This window comes from Somniosus microcephalus, chromosome 1 (genome assembly GCF_052327205.1).
Source record: "Somniosus microcephalus isolate GS21.2 chromosome 1, FLI_Smic_1.0, whole genome shotgun sequence".
Classification (NCBI taxonomy): domain Eukaryota; kingdom Metazoa; phylum Chordata; class Chondrichthyes; order Squaliformes; family Somniosidae; genus Somniosus; species Somniosus microcephalus.
The window spans coordinates 221,552,280-221,569,705 of NC_140987.1; the positions used below are offsets into that span (position 1 = coordinate 221,552,280).

The 17,426-nt window shown below is 44.6% G+C and overlaps 1 protein-coding gene and 1 long non-coding RNA gene across 4 annotated transcripts in view; one reads left to right on the plus strand and one right to left on the minus strand.

Annotated features, from left to right (window-relative positions):
- The window catches only part of poc5 (POC5 centriolar protein homolog (Chlamydomonas)), a 128,985-nt gene that overhangs the window by 17,609 nt on the left and 93,950 nt on the right, over positions 1-17,426 (minus strand). The gene's annotated exons all lie outside the window — the stretch shown is intronic.
- On the plus strand, positions 1,699-16,590 carry LOC147124625 (uncharacterized). The gene is made up of 3 exons (XR_015078723.1): positions 1,699-1,751; positions 12,384-12,496; positions 16,299-16,590. It is a non-coding gene; the product is annotated as an uncharacterized LOC147124625 (long non-coding RNA).

The window sequence follows — 17,426 nt, forward strand, 5'->3', positions numbered from 1 at the left end:
AACCCCATTAATTGGGATATTCAACTCTTCAACGGGTTGACAAAGGGCCAGAATATTTTTCCGATTGATTTTGCAACAGTGACCTCTGGTGACAACATAATGCGACTGAAACCTACATACGGTCTTATCCTGAGGCATATCATGCACAGGGGGAATAATACAGAAAATGAGACACACAAAAAGTATATCGAAGGGAAATAAAAATGGAGATTAAGAAGGAGAAGCGCGAGTACAAAAAACTAGCAGTCAACATAAAGGGAAATCATAAGTACATATGTAAAAGGTCAAAGAGGAAGGAGGCCATCTTGTATTCGAGAAAGAGGGAATGGAAGACACAACCAACTTTCTGCTTTTATTGTGCTGGACTTTGGTAAACAACAAAATATGTTTTTTTAAATGTTAATGGGACTAAAAGTAGAAGCATTCGGCCACACAGTATACATTTCAGAAATACCAAGGGTAAAGGTAGTGGAGGTACCAACAATAATTTTCCAAACATCCCTGGAAATAGGAATCATGCCAAGGATTGGAGGCTGGCAAATGCTATACCCTAATCAAGAAAGTGAAATGGGATAAGCCAGGAAATTATAGGCCAGATAGTCTTACCTCATGTGTGGATAAACTTCTAAGCCATGTAATTCCTTGGGATTTATTCCACCTGGCAAAATGGTGGAATATATCCCAAAGCAGCTGGCTTTGGAAAAATATGGAGCCTCTTAAAGTCTTCAATGAGACTGAGCTGATATTTGTCCTGCTGAGATTTTCGAAGGGTGTAATGGGCAGAATGCCAGGGAAGTTCAAACATACACACCCATCCCCCGTGTCAGGTAGGTAAGATTCGCCCCATGACCCCCGACCAAAATTTAAAGGACCCGTGTAAAATGGGTGAAATCCTGGCAGGGCATATTGTTCCAAGTTTTTGCCCTCTCCCCCCACAACCCAGGTGGAAATCAGTCTCTCCACCCCCAGGAATTGCAGGGCCCAAGAGTTCATACTTGGAAATTAGTGGATACGTAGAAAGGCACAGCTATTCAAGGGCATTCAATGGTTTTCTAAAGGTCAGGTCTATATTAATTGAATTATTTTAAACAAGTCAGAGTGCAGATAAAGCAAATGGGGTGGTTGTTTTACATACGGATTTTCAGAAGGAGTTTGGCAAGGTGCCACATAGACTTATGAAAATAGTATTAAGGGGGGAGTAGCCACAAGGATAGAGATGGCAAAGTACATAAAGTAAAAAGTTAAGGATAACTGAATACATTTTGGATTGAAAGATTGGTTCTACTGGTTGATTAATCAGCAACAAGGGTCACCGAGTGAAGATTACTCGAAGAGGGAAATAATTTTCCTCACGTGGAATGCCTTCCCCACATTTTAAATACTGGGGTGGACATTATTACATTTTGTAATTTTGAAAAGGAATTTGAAACATGTAGGGAAAGAATAAGGAGATGGAATTAGAGAAAGTAACTTCAGGTGAAGAGTAAGCAGCAGCAAAGGCACAACATGCTATTGGCCTCCTTGTGTTTTGTAATTATGATTTTGATATTAACATTTTTCCTCATTCAGCTATATATTCATTCAATGTGCAAATAGTATTTTAGTAGCATTGTGAGCAGCAACAGTTGTCAATGTGATGTCACAATGCTGGCAACGAGTTTTTTCACATCACTGTCACATCAACATTTTTAAGTTACTGTATACATTGAGCGAGGTGGATAGCAAGAATACTTTGTGCTGTGAAGCAAAAGGTAGGTTACTCTTTAGGCTCAATATTTTGTTTTTCCATTCAATTTTCTCCTGGAAGTGCCAACACTTCCTGAGGTATGGCTGTATAGATGGTGGCACCACTCTATCCCTTGCCAAAATGACCATACGTGTATGAGAGAAGACAAGTTCAGCTGGCTATTCAACTATGGAAGATATCACAATCCTGTTGCCACTTATTCACACACAAAATAGAAATCAGTTGAAGAAATCCTGGTTCATGATGATCTTCACTGTCCACAGACAGACCAATTTTAGTCCTTCTGTTGATGGCCCGGCACCAATCAGCACGGACTGGGAATTAAACCTTGGATCTTTTGATCTGTATGGGTCAGGTCTATATCATGCAGTTCATTTACTCAGTAAGCCACTGTGGAAGCTGGGAGTGACATAATATACATTATTCTTCAACTACACCACATGCTAAGGATAATTTAGATCAAAGCCAGAAAAAAATCAGAATCAGATGAACACTACTTCCTTTAAGGCTTTTGTTGGACACAAACATCCCCATCAGCATCCAATAATACCCTCTCAGCAAATTATTCTTTTGAACAGAAAATCTTACAAGGTTTTGTAGTGAAAACAGGGGTCAGAAGCCTAGAACTTAATTTGTCATACTCTCCAAATTCTGGAACTGGCAGCTTATAGAATGAAAAATGCATTTGAAAACTGTTGTGCTGTGTTGCATACTAAGCAATGGTTATTTCTGAGATGTTTATAGCATTACTCCCAGATCATGATTAGCTATTTCCTGTACACAGTAGCTTATTGCATTTTTCTTGCTGTAGACCCTGTAACTCTATAAATCTTTTGCACTTAAACTAGTTGATGTTTAATTTCTTAGATCAGTCTGTAGTGGTTTGGTGCCATTGTAGACCTCCAACTCAAACATTTTAACTGTAAATATGGGAGCGTGATTGTTTTCAGGCTACACCAGCGTGCTTCCTCACGCTCAACACCAAGGACTACTCAAATTAGCAGGCCTTTAGCTGCACCATATCTGGTAAAATAATGTTGCCCATGTTGGAAAAGAACAGCTTTTTTATTGTAATTTGTTGACTGAAAATGGCAAGCCCTCATGTCCTGGTTTCCAGAAAACTAACCTCCATCCGTCTGTAGGTACAAGGCTATAATCTACAAATCAGATTTATAAAAGCAGTAAGAAATTAAACAGCAATTAGTTTAAGTATAAAAGATTTATAAAGTTAGAGTCTAGAGCACAGAAACAGGCCACTCAGCCAAATTTGGCTGTGCCGGTGTTAATGCTCCACACGAGTCTCTTCCCAGCCCTCTTCATCTCACCCTATCAGCATATTCTTCTATTCCCTTCTCCCTCACGTGCTTATCTAGCTTCCCCTTAAATGCATCCATGCTATTTGCCTCAACTACCCCTTGTGGTAGCATGTTCCATATTCTTACCATTCTTTGGGTAAGTTTCTCTGAATTTCCCATTGGAATTCTTCTATTGATGACCTCTATCAGGCCACCCTTCAGCCATCGCTTTTCTAGAGATAAGAGCTCCAGCCTGATCAGCTTTTCCCGATAAGTATATCCTCTCAGTTCTAGTATCATCCTTGTGAATCTTTTTTGCACCTTTGACAATGCCTCTATATCCTTTTTATAATATGGAGACCAGAACTCTGCACAGTATGCCAAGTGTGGGAGCGGCAGCAGGACCCGAGAGAAGGCGGAGCGGCCATAAAGGAGCACTGCGAGTTGGGAAAGAGTCCGAGAGCAGGAGCAGTCAAACAACAACAACAGCGAAACCGCTAAAGTGATGTCACAACCAGGGAAGGAGCCGATTGGTAAGTAGGACCTGGTGAGTATTTCTACAGCCCAGTCGTTCAAGTAAAAGTAAGGTCTCTAGTTTAGAGTAAGTAGTGCTTAAAGTGAAGTAAGGTCCCTAGTGTATTTAATATTCTTTAATTTAAAGGAAGTAAAGGGAGTAAGTTAAGGTTAGGACATGGCAGGGCAGCTCGGCGTGCTCCTCCTGTGCTATGTGGGAAGTCAGGGACACTTTCGGTATCTAGGGCGAGCACATGTGCAGGAAGTGTCTCCAGCTGCAGCTACTCGAAATCCGCGTTTCGGAGCTGGAGCTGCGGCTGGAGTCATAGAGTCAGAGTAATACAGCACGGATAGAGGCCCTTCGGCCCATCGTGTCCGCGCCGGCCATCAAGCCCGGTCTAATCTAATCCCATATTCCAGCATTTGGTCCGTAGCCTTGTATGCTATGGCATTTCAAGTGCTCATCCAAATGCTTCTTAAATGTTGTGAGGGTTTCTGCCTCCACAACCCTTTCAGGCAGTGAGTTCCAGACTCCAACCACCCTCTGGGTAAAACAGTTCTCTCTCAAATCCCCTCTAAACCTCCCGCCCTTTACCTTGAATCTATGCCCCCTAGTTATTGACCCCTCTACTAAGGGAAAAAGCTCCTCAGCATCCATCCTATCTATGCCCCTCATAATTTTGTACACCTCAATCATGTCCCCCCTCAGCCTCCTCTGCTCCAAGGAAAACAAACCCAATCTGCCCAGTCTCTCTTCATAGCTGAAGCGCTCCAGCCCTGGTAACATCCTGGTGAACCTCCTCTGCACCCTCTCTAACGCGATCACATCCTTCCTGTAGTGTGGCGACCAGAACTGCACACAGTATTCCAGCTGTGGCCTAACCAGTGTTTTATACAGCTCCATCATAGCTCTTATATTTAATGCCTCGGCTAATGAAGGCAAGTATCCCATATGCCTTTTTTACCACCTTATCCACCTGTTCCGCCGCCTTCAGGGATCTGTGTACTTGCACACCCAGATCCCTCTGACCCTCCGTCTTGCCTAGGGTCTTTCCATTCATTGTGTATTCCCTTGCCTTGTTAGTCCCCCCAAAGTGCATCACCTCGCACTTTTCCGGGTTAAATTCCATTTGCCACTGTTCCGCCCATCTGACCAACCCATCTATATCGTCCTGCAGACTGAGGCTACCCTCCTCGCTATTTACCACCCTACCAATTTTTGTATCATCCGCGAACTTACTGATCATACCCTTTACATTCATATCCAAGTCATTAATGTAGACTACAAACAGCAAGGGACCCAGCACCGATCCCTGTGGTACCCCACTGGCCACAGGCTTCCAGTCACAAAAACAACCTTCGACCAGCACCCTCTGCCTTCTGCCACTAAGCCAGTTTTGTATCCAATGTGCCAAGGCACCCTGGATTCCATGGGCTCTTACCTTCTTGACCAGTCTCCTGTGCGGGACTTTATTGAAGGCCTTACTGAAATCCATGTATACCACATCCACTGCGTTACCCTCATCCACACACCTAGTCACCCCCTCAAAAAATTCAATCAAATTAGTCAGACATGATCTTCCCTCGACAAAGCCATGTTGACTATCCCTGATTAATCCTTGCCTCTCCAAGTGGAGACCAATTTTGTCCCTCAGAATTTTTTCCAATAATTTTCCTACCACTGATGTTAGGCTCACTGGCCTGTAGTTCCCCGGTTTTTCCCTACTACCCTTCTTGAATAATGGTACTACATTAGCGATTCTCCAGTCCTCTGGCACATCCCCTGTGGCCAGAGAGGTTCTGAATATATGTGTTAGAGCCCCCGCAATCTCTTCCTTTGCCTCACCCAGCAGCCTGGGATACATTTCATCCGGGCCTGGGGATTTATCCAATTTTAGGCCAGCTAAAACCGCCAATACCTCCTCCCTCTCGATGTTAAATATGCTCGAGCATATCACAGTCCCCCCGCCCTATTTCTATGTCTACATCGTCCTTCTCCATAGTGAAAACAGATGCAAAAAATTCATTTAGAACCCCTCCTACATCTTCCAGCTCCACACACAGATTGCCACTTTTGTCCCTAATGGGCCCTATTTTTTCCCTAGTTATCCTCTTACCCTTAATATACTTATAAAACATCTTAGGATTTTCCTTTATTTTGCTCGCCAGTGTTATTTCATGGCCCCTCCTTGATCTCCTAATTTCTTTTTTAAGTATCCCCCTGCACTTTTTGTACTCCTCTAGTGCTTCCTCCGTCTTTAGCCTTTTGTATCTACCAAAAGCCCTCCTTTTTTTCCTAATCCATTCTCGTATATCCCCGGACATCCAAGGTTCCCTGTGGTTTTTGGAACCACTCTTGACCTTTACGGGAACATGTTGCCATTGTATGATCTCAATCTCCCTTCTGAAAGCCTCCCATTGCTACGATGCGGATTTTTCTACAAGTAGCTGATCCCAGTCCATTTTGGCCAGATCCTGCCTTATCCTATTAAAATCGGCCTTCCCCCAATTTAGAACCTTTATTTCCGGCCCATCCCTGTCCTTTTCCCCCTCCAGTACCGCCCCCTCTCTTGTAGGACTTTCTACATGCTGGCTCAAAAAGCTCTCCTGGATGCACTTTAAGAATTCTACACCCTCTGAGCCTTTCACACTCTGACTATCCCAGTTAATATCTCCGTGCTATCCACGAAGCGGAGATCTTCGTGGATAGCACGTTTAATGAGGTGGTCACACCGCAGGTAAAGAGTGCACAGGCAGACAGGGAATGGGTGACCGCCAGACAGAGTAAAAGAACTAGGAAGGTAATGCAGGAGTCCCCTGGATCCATTTCCCTCTCCAACAGATTTTCCGTTTTGGATACTGCTGGGGGAGATGGTTTCTCAGGGGAATGCAGCAAGAGCCAAGTCCGTGGCACTACAAGTGGCTCAGCTGCACAGGAGGGGAGGAAAAAGAGTGGGAGAGCAATAGTGATAGGGGATTCTATCGTAAGGGGAACAGATAGACGTTTCTGTGGCTGCAGATGTGACTCCAGGATGGTATGTTGCCTCCCTGATGCCAGGGTCAAGGATGTCACTGAACGGCTGCAGGGCATTCTGAAGGGGGGAGGGCGAACAGTCAGAGGTTGTGGTTCAAGTAGAAAGAGGGATGAGGTCCTGCAACAAGAATTTAGGGAGCTAGGTAGCAGATTAAAAAGCAGGACCTCAAAAGGTTGTAATCTCTGGATTACTCCCGGTGCCATGTGCTAGTGAGTATAGGAATAGGAGCATAGAGCAGATGAATGCATGGCTAAAGAGTTGGTGCAGGAGGGAGGACTTTAGTTTCCTGGATCACTGGGTCTGCTTCTGGGGAAGGTGGGACCTGTACAAGTCAGACGGGTTGCACCTGAACCGGAACAGGACCAATATCCTTGCGGTGAGGTTTGCAAGTACTGTTGGGGGGGTTTAAACTAACTTGGCAGGGGGATGGGATACAGAGTGGAGCTATAGTAGGGGGTGATGCACAGCCAAATATAGAGGGGGAAAAAAAAGGCAGCCCGGAAGGCAGAGCAAATATGTAACAGCACAAGGGAGTATGGCAAGGCTGGATGGCATTTATTTTAATGCAAGGAGTCTTGTGAGTAAGGCAGATGAATTGAAGGTGTTGATGAACACATAGGAGATGGATATTGTTGCTATCACAGAGACATGGCTGAGGGAGGGGCAGGACTGGCAGCTCAATATTCCGGGGTATAGAATCCAGGCGAGACAGAGGGGGGGGGGGGGGGGGGTGTCGCAATATTAATCAAGGAGTCAATTACTGCTGTAAGGAGGGATGATATCTTAGCAGGTTCCTCTAATGAGGCCATATGGGTAAAACTTAAAAACAAAAAGGGGGCAAGAACTTTGCTGGGAGTATACTATAGGCCCCCAAACAGTCAGGGGAAGATAGAGGAACAGATATGTAGGCAAATCTCAGAAGTGTAGAAATAATAGGGTAATAATAGTAGGGGATTTCAACTTCCCCAATATTAACTGGGATAGCCAGAGTGTGAAAGGCTTAGAGGGTACAGAATTCTTAAAGTGCATCCAAGAGAGCTTTTTGAGCCAGCATGTAGAAAGTCCTACAAGAGAGGGGGCGGTACTGGACCTAATTCTAGGAAATGTAGCTGGGCAAGTGGTAGAAGTGTCGGTAGGAGAGCATTTTGGTGACAGTGACCATAATTCGGTGAGATTTAAGATAGTCATGGAAAAGGACAAAGATGGACCGGAAATAAAAGTTCTAAATTGGGGGAAGGCCGATTTTAATATGATAAGGCAGGATCTGGCCAAAGTGGATTGAGATAAGCTACTTGTAGGAAAATCCACATCAGAGAAATGGAAGTCTTTCAGAAAGGAAAGAGAGAGTACAACGCCAGCATGTTCCCGTAAAGGTCAAGGGTGGGATCAACAAGCCCAGGTAACCCTGGATGTCAAGGGATATACAAGAATGGATTCGGAAAAAAAGGGAGGCTTTTGGCAGATACAAAGGACTAAAAACAGTGGAAGCCCTAGGAGGAGTATAGAAAATACAGGGGGTACTTAAAAAAGAAATTAGGAGAGCGAAGAGGGGGCATGAAAAAACACTGGCGGGCAAAATAAAGGAAAATCCCAAGGTGTTTTATAAGTATATTAAGGGCAAGAGGATAACCAGGGAAAGAGTAGAGCCCATTAGGGACCAAAGTGGCAATCTGTGTGTAGAGCCAGAAGATGTGGGTGAGGTTTTAAATGAATATTTTGCATCAGTGTTCACTATGGAGAAGGAGGATGTAGGCATAGAAATCAGGCAGGGGGATTATGATATACTTGAACAAATTAGTATCGAGGGGGAGGAGGTACTAGCAGTTTTAGCAGGCTTAAAAGTGGATAAATCCCCAGGTGAGATGTATCCCAGGCTGCTGTGAGAGGCAAGGGCGGAGATTGTACGGGCTCCGACACAAATTTTCAGAACCTCTCTGGCCACAGGGGAGGTGCCAGAGGACAGCTAACGTAGTACCATTATTCAAGAAGGGTAGTAGGGATAAACCAGGGAATTACAGGCCAGTGAGCCTAACATCAGTGGTAGGGAAATTATTGGAAAAAATTCTGAGGGACAGAATTAGTCTCCACTTGGAGAGGCAAGGATTAATCAAGGATAGTCAGCATAGCTTTGTCAGGGGGAGATCATGTCTAACCAATTTGGTTGAATTTTGAGAGGGGGTGACTAGGTGTGTGGATGAGGTTAGTGCAGTTGATGTAGTCTACATGGACTTCAGTAAGGCTTTTGACAAAATCCCACATGGGAGACTGGTCAAGAAGGTAAGAGCCCATGGGATCCAGGGCAATTTGGCACATTGGATCCAAAATTGGCTTAGTGGCAGGAGGCTGAGGGTGATGGTCGAAGGTTGTTTTTGTGACTGGAAGCCTGTGTCCAGTGGTGTACCGCAGGAATCGGTGCTGGGTCCTTTGCTGTTTGTAGTGTACATTGATGATTTAGATATGAATGTAAGTTCGCAGATGACACGAAAATTGGTGGAGTGATAAATAGCGAGGAGGGAAGCCTCAGGCTACAGGACGATATAGACGGGCTGGTCAGATGGGCAGAACAGTGGCAAATGGAATTTAACCCTGAAAAGTGTGAGGTGATGCATTTTGGGAGGACTAACAAGGCAAGGGAATACACAATGAATGGTAGGATCCTAGGAAGGACAAAGGATCAGAGGGACCTTGGTGTGCAAGTACATAGATCCCTGAAGGCAGCAGGACTGGTAGATAAGGTGGTTAAAAAGGCAACTGGAACACTTGCCTTCATTAACCGAGGCATAGAATATAAGAGCAGGAAGGTTATGATGGAGCTGTACAAAACGCTAGTTAGGCCACAGCTGGAATACTGTGTGCAGTTCTGGTCGCCACACTATAGGAAGGATTTGATTGCATTGGAGAGGGTGCAGAGGAGATTCACCAGGATGTTACCTGGACTGGAGTGCTTCAGCTATGAACAGACTAAGGTTGTTTTCCTTAGAGCAGAGAAGGCTGAGGGGGGACCTGATTGAGGTGTACAAAATTATGAGGGGCATAGGTAGGGTAGATAGAAAGGAACTTTTCCCCTTAGTAGAGGGGTCAATAACCAGGGGGCATAGTTTCAAGGTAAGGGGCAGGAGGTTTAGAGGGGATTTGAGGAAAAACTTTTTCACCCAGAGGGTGGTTGGAATCTGGAACTGAAAGAGTGGTAGAGGCAGGAACCCTTACAACAGTCAAGAAGCATTTAGATGAGCACTTGAAACGCCATAGCATACAAGGCTACGGACCAAGTGCTGGAAAATGGGATTAGAATAGATAGGGCTTGATGGCCGGCGCGGACACGGGCCTCTTTCTGTGCTGTATAAATCTATGACTCTATGCAGTCTAAACAAGGTTCTATACAAGTTTAACATAGTCTCTGCTTTTCAATTCTATCCCCCTAGATATGAACCCCAGTGCTTGGTTTGATTTTTTTTTTAAATGGCCTTATTAACCTGCATCACTAATTTTAGTGAATGTGTATCTGTACTCTTAGATCCCTTTGCTCCTCTACCCCATTCAAATTCATTATCCAAGCAGTTTGTGGCCATCAATCTGCCTACCAAAATACACCACCTCACACTTACCTATATTGAAATTAATTTGCCAATTACACTCTTTCTGCATATTTATTAATGTTGTCTTGTATTTTCTCACATTCTTCCTTAGTATTAACTACACCTCCCATTTAGTACCTAACTAAAGGACTGCAAGGGGGAGAAATTGGGTGAGTAGCACCACCTGTTAGTGCCTAAAGAGGCAGTCAGTGGCTGTAGCGCCACTGGCTGCGTCTCCGGCAATATTCAGTAGGGGCGCTAATGGTGGCGTTAGGCATTTGCGCTGCGCCGCCACCGCTGATGTCATCGGTGTGCGCAGCGCCCCATTCGTGCCCCGTTCGCGATATTTGGTAGCGAACGCCACTCGCTACCCGCGCCCGGTTCACGGGGCCTTACTGTGCCGGCAGCGGCGAAAGTTAAGGTGGAGGTGCGGGGCGGCCGCTTTTTTGGCGCCCGCCTGCCAGCACCTCCATCCCCGGCCTCCTAACACCACCCCCCCCCCGTGGCATTGCCGGCTGTTTCCCCGCGAGCCCGGCACTTCTCCTTGGTGCCGGGCTCATTTGCCGGCACTCGCGATCGGGGATCGCGCTGTTGCAGGCACCTCCCCCTTAACAGTGGGAGGAAGGCCTGCAGTACCGCAGCGTGCCGTGCCGCAGCATGTGGCGCTGCGGCACGTTGCGTTGCGATAATCAGTTTCAGCGCCCCAAGAGGGACGTGGAGCGCCTTGAGCCTCGCCCCGTCTCCCTCGAGGGGCACTGAAACTGAATTTCTGGCGATCGGTATCACTCCAATCGCTGCACTAAATCCTGCGCTCAGGCGACTTTTGCGCCACTTTGGCGCCCCAACCCAATTTCTAGGCCCAAATGTTTTATTGTTTGAAACAGAGACTTCTTGCTTTTGCTTTCTATTCACATTCTCCTTCTGTAGCCAGACCCTGAAACTGAATAGCAAGGGTATCCAGTCAGCTGAATAGCTTTTGCTCATTGAGATAATGCCTGGAATTTGCGGTTGTAATGATGGCGAAACAGTCAGTGTTGGCCGTCATTACCCTGTGAAAATGACAGCAACTTCTGGAGTCTGCACATGTGCAGTTAAACGTAGAAATCCAGAAGCTGCAGTCGGTGATTCCCGGCTCCTTCACAGGGTGCGCTGTTGGAAGTCTTCGCAGATGGAAATTTTACAAATTACTTGAATTGATGTGATTTCCACTTTTTACGCTCTAATCTCACTGCAAGAACCCCCAAAAAAGTTAAGCCTTGTTCAATGAGGTGTAACTGGGTTTTTTAAACAGCATACCAAGCCAGAATTATTGAACAACCTCTGTAGCCCTGAAAAACTATTATATTTGTGGAATGTCAAATTTCTCCATGATGGTATAAACTCCCATAGATTTTTAAAGTTTGATATTTCAGCTTCTACCTTAATCCCATGTGTATGTCCCAATCTTTACTTGGCTCTCTGTAAAATGATTACAAAGTGAAGGATAATCAATGCTTTTTACTTCCTGGTTTGCTGTCTGAGAATTCTTCAGTGTGATTGGCTGCTTAGCCTGCTTGATACCACTGGTGTTGGACGCCAGGATCCCCTATACAGGACACCAGAATTAAATCAATGTCAGGAAATCCATGCCAGAGATCGCTAGATCTTTGTGGGCAGCATTCTTGGAGGTCAGTGGCGAGCGCAGTCACTTCGCCCCGACCACAAAATCCAGGCCCTTAAGATGGCACAAAGGACGATTATCAAAGGAGGTACCTTCACAATAGAATAAATCTGCGAAACACAAGGTAAAGACGTAGGAACCACTTGGCTGAAATACTTGCTTCCAGCATGTTCGTTTCCAAGTGGGTTAGCAATTATCTTGGTCTCTGTAAAAGGTTCTAAAACAAAGACTTCCTGCTGAGTGTCTAAGGGCACTGATAAAATCTGATGATACTTCAATATTCCAACACAACAGCTGCTGTGAGGGAGACCACCAGCCCCGCATAAACCTGTCAGTGTCCTAGAGGAGAGTTGGTGGACTTTCTTCTTGAACCACCACAGTTCTTGTGGCGATGGTGTTCCTACAATGATGTTAGATAAGGAATTTCAGGACTTTGACCCAGTAATTGTGAATGAATGGTGTTATTTGTCCAAGTCATGATGGTATGTTACCTAGAGGGGAACTCTGAGGTGATGATGTTCACATGATATTGCTGCTCTTGCCTTTCTTTTGATACAGGTCATGGGCTAAGGAGGTGCTACAGTGCATCCTGTAGATAGTACACACTCCACCCACGGTGCGCTGATAGCATTGAAGGTGGATAGAGTCCAGTAGCAGGGTTGCTAATCAAGGTGACTGTTGTGTCATGGATTATATTGAAATTTGAATGTTGTTGCAGTTGCACACGTCCAGGCATGTGATGAGTATTTTATCACACTGTCAACTTGTGCCTTATAGAGCAGTGGAGAAGCTTTGATGAACCAGGTGGTGAGCCACTTGTCAGAATACTTGGCCTCATCTCTTGTAGCCATGTACTCCTGGACAACATTCAGACTTGGGCTGACAAGTGGCAAGTAACATTCGCACCACACAAGTGCCAGGCAATGACCATCTCCAACAAGCAAGACTCTAACCATCTCCCCTTGACATTCAATGGCATTACCATCGCTGAATCCCCCACTATCAACATCCTGGGGGTTACCATTGATCAGAAACTGAACTGGACCAGCCATATAAATACTGTGGCTACAAGAGCAGGCCAGAGGCTGGGAATTCTGCGGCGAGTGTCTCACCTCCTGACTCCCCAAAGCCTTTCCACCATCTACAAGGCACAAGTCAGGAGTGTGATGGAATACTCTCCACTTGCCTGGATGAGTGCAGCTCCAACACCACAAGAAGCTCGACACCATTCAGGATAAAGCAGCCCGCTTGATTGGTACTCCATCCATCACCTTCAACATTCACTCCCTCCACCACCGGCGCACTGTGGCTGCAGTGTGTACCATCTACAAGATGCACTGCAGCAACTCGCCAAAGCTCCTCAACAGCACCTTCCAAACCCGTGACCTCTACCACTTAGAAGGACAAGGGCAGCAGACGCATGGGAACATCACCACCTACAAGTTCCCCTCCAAGCCACACACCATCCTGACTTGGACCTGTATCGCCATTCCTTCACTGTCGCTGGGCCAAAATCCTGGAACTCCCTTCCTAACAGCATTGTGGGTGTACCTACACCATATGGACTGCAGCGGTTCAAGGCGGCGGCTCACCACCATCTTCTCAAGGGCAATTAGGGATGGGCACTAAATGCAGGCCTAGCCAGCCAGCGATGCCCACATCCCATCAATGAATTAAAAAAAAAAATATGGTTGGTTCAGTTCAGCTTCTGATCAATGGTGACCTCCAAGATGTCGATGGATGTTGTCTCGGTCCTGCTGTAGGCTAGCATGGACTGCTTTTTACCTGATTAAACTCTAGCAGTACCACTGTGTAAACTTGTGTGTCCGTAAGCCTTGATCCCGATAGCCTATGCCTCAGCCTCAGCTCTCCGGACTTGGGCAAGTTAAATGGCCTGACAGAGAATACGTGTGCACTCCATGAGGGCCAATAGAAACTTTACAGATGGGTGCAGCTTTCTCAATGGTTTGACTTGAAAACTCAAACCATGGTGATGATCTGCACGAGCTAAAGACACTGCTGACCAAAAGAAAACTCTTATTTGCTGTTTGTAAGACCCCACTGTCAGAGACGGTGGGAACAGTGCGGCAAGTCTTTCCCTGTGATTTCTGGGAGGCTACGGCCCTGTCTCTGCTGGGCTGAAGGCCTCAAAATTCAGCCCAGTATCTCTGGGAAGAGTTACAGACAAAGCTGACCACAGAATGATCTAATCCAAGCACTGCTGTTTGTATTGGAAGCGCTGCCTTTTGCAGAGGAGATCCACATGTGCAGCTCCAGCCACTTCTCCCATTGTGGCATCTGGGATCAGGGCAGGCTCACCCAGAGCCTTTTCCTCCACCCAAGCTGAATTGGCCTTTCTCACCACTCAAGGGTCTCTCCCTCTCTATTCCCACAACAGGATCTATCCCATTGTTTTCTATGTATCCCTGTACCAATATCCAAGACTACAGTCTCACAATTTGCTGAGTCAGCAAAATTCCTAATGAACCATTTCGAAAGAAAGATTACACAAGGACTACATAGTTTAAAAAAAGAGCAATGCTGTTGAAAAGTGAAGGATAGGTCAATGACTTATCATTTAAAAAGGTGCAGCAATTTGGTAGTTCGTCACCTTTATTCAGACTTAACAGGACTCTGGAGTTATCTTTACCCCAACTGCCTCTTTTCTGTGATCTGATTGGTCCATGTCACCTGACCAACCAGATTGCTTATGAACAGGTTTGGTGGTAGGATGAAGAAAAAAGGGAAAATGTTGTTAATGAGATAGATCCTGTACAAAGATGTAGAGATGCTAATGACAATTTTTTTTTAAATTGTCAAAATTCTGTCATGCCGTACATCCTTACTGATGTACTAAATTGCTTGGAATTTTATCAATTTATGTCTTTGAACTACGGCCACAAATCCAAAAAGTTGGCAAAAATAAGCAGATAAAACCCACAATCATTCATCCTATTCTAATATTTTCAAAAATTAGTCAGAAAAAAAAATTACATTCACAAAGGAAGTGGAGGACATGTCCTTGACGAACTGAAAGATTGCCAGATAGCCCAAACATGCCAGCAAAAATTCAAAGTGCCATGAATTCTTGTGGTGCTACTCGTCATTACCTTGGAGAGGACTATGGGCCCATCAACCTGTCTCCAACGCTGCAGAGAACTGTTTCAGTGTAGAGCAGGTCAAGTTTCATTCAATCCACTAGCTTTTAAAGCCTATCCATTAGACTTTAAATTGTACCAAATCCAAGATCAAAATGAATTTTCTCTTCAGTCTAGCAGGCAGAATTACAATACTCCATAGCTGCACGTTTAGACTTTTCAGAACGCAGAAGTTCTTCACTGTGATAAGTACAGCTGAGCTTTGAGCATTCCCACACTTGTATTTGCCGACATTATAGGCACCATACTGCACAGTAATTTTGTGTGTGTAAAGCACTTGGAGATGTTTGAGAGATGTGATAAGGTCTACCTTCTTTTAAATCAAAGCATTAAATATTTGGATCTGAACAAAGATTGGTTACAGAGAGCATGCTACAATTCTGTAGTTTGGACTGCTGTGCTACTGACAAGTGGATAGGAATCAGGTCTTCATGTTTCTTATGAGGATTTTATTTTGATGCAAAGACCAAAGCCTCAGGTCTGCATAGTGGTAATCACAGAATCCCCACAGTGCAGATAGAGGCCATTTCGGCCCATCGAGCCTGCACCGACACATATCCCACCCGATCCCCGTAACCCCTACACCAACACATATCCCCACCCTATCCCCGTAACCCCACGTATTTAATCCCCCTAACACTAAGGGTCAATTTATCATAGCCAATCAACCTAACCTGCACATCTTTGGACTGTGGGAGGAAACCGGAGCACCCGGAGTAAACCCACGCAAACACGGGGAGAATGTGCAAACTCCACACAGTCGCCCGAGGCCGGATTCGAACCCGGGTCCCTGGCGCTGTGAGGCAACAGTGCTAACCACTATGTCACCGTGCTTCCCCTAATAAAGGGGAAAAAAACCTTCCCAAATTGCAGTCAGATAAATTGTATTGGCCTTGAATCACCAGGTCACATCAGATGAAGGTGCTTTCTTCAAGGATTTAAAACACTATTAGTGAGGCAAGTTAAGACACGAAAGATCTTCTCAGATGACAATTGCATGGACTGAAAACAATGAGACCTAATGTTGCCTTGGTTTTCTGCAAACGTCTGTAGAAAGAATTTTAAGGCCAACTTGCAGTGTACTTCTTGAAAATTATTTCAAATCTGGATTACCTGCTGCAGTATTTGTAGTTTTATCCTACTATGGATTCACTGACAATTCAGCAAAGACTAATTTATACATATTCAACTAGAAAGCACAAATTTCACTGGCTGAGACTCTCTCTGGCTGCTTACTATTAACTATAAAAAGAAAATTGTACATGGTATAAATCTCAAAAACTACAAATTAAAAAAAAAAATCTAACTATTACAGGTCAACCGGCCAAACGTATACAACATGTACAAATTTGGATTAGAAAAAATGAGCTCTTCACAGATTGGACTGCAATTAATGCTGACGATAGGAAACTTCGAACTGGCCATGGCATCAGAGGCAAATCACATAGGATCCAGTGGGAAAAAAAATTGGATAAACCAACTCACCTGTGGCATAGGAGTACAATAAATATGTGTTTTCAGTTAGTACCTGTGGCTACATTATCTAACTGCCACTTTATCTGGTGACAAAAGCAAACTTTTGAATTTAAGTCTACATAGAAAGGGATATAAACTTTTAATTAAAGTCTTGTGTTTTCTACTGCCACATACATTTGCAAGAAAAATCATAGAAACCCTTAAAGCAAGGAGCCAACTGGCACAATATAGGGCAGAAGTGTGTAAGTTTTTGTCCTCATGGACCACTTAAGTATATACCATGGAACCTCATGGGTCACATATGAAGTTTAAATTAAATATATATTAAGCTGCAGATGCCAACAGAGCTTAGTATGCTGATTTAGCATTTATCCACACAAGATTAATAACAAAAGAAGTTTGCAACATAGTGTGTGTGACGTCTGATACAGCAATCCAGAGATCCCACTGTCCTGTTCTCTCCCCATAGCCTTGTATCTTGCAGTTTCAAATATTTATCTACTCTCTTCCCTTAAAAGATGCAAAACTCACCTACTCAAAACGACTCTCCGTGGCAAAGCATTCTATAATCTACACAGAAATTTCACCTAACTTTTCTCTTCATGACTCCTAGTCACTGATTCCATAACCAGTGGAAATAGTTTTTCTTCCAGCCACCCTACCAAAATCCTTCATAATTTTAAAACCTTCAATTAAGTTTCATCTCGGCCTTCTCTGTTCCAGTGGAAATAATCCCAGTAGCTAAAGTGCAATGAAAAGGGCTGTTGTTAGAAGACTGACAGATTTGATTTCCCTTCCTCTGCAATAGTGTGGCAGAGTTTGGAAACTCAGTGGAGCTGGAGAAGTGAAACCTTTGCTGCAATATTCAATAAGGTCATCCTCTAGCATTACTTCACTGCACACAATTTAGCTGTTAAACCAGGAGTAGCAATGTAAAGATCAAAGGCAAATCTGACATTTAAATCAA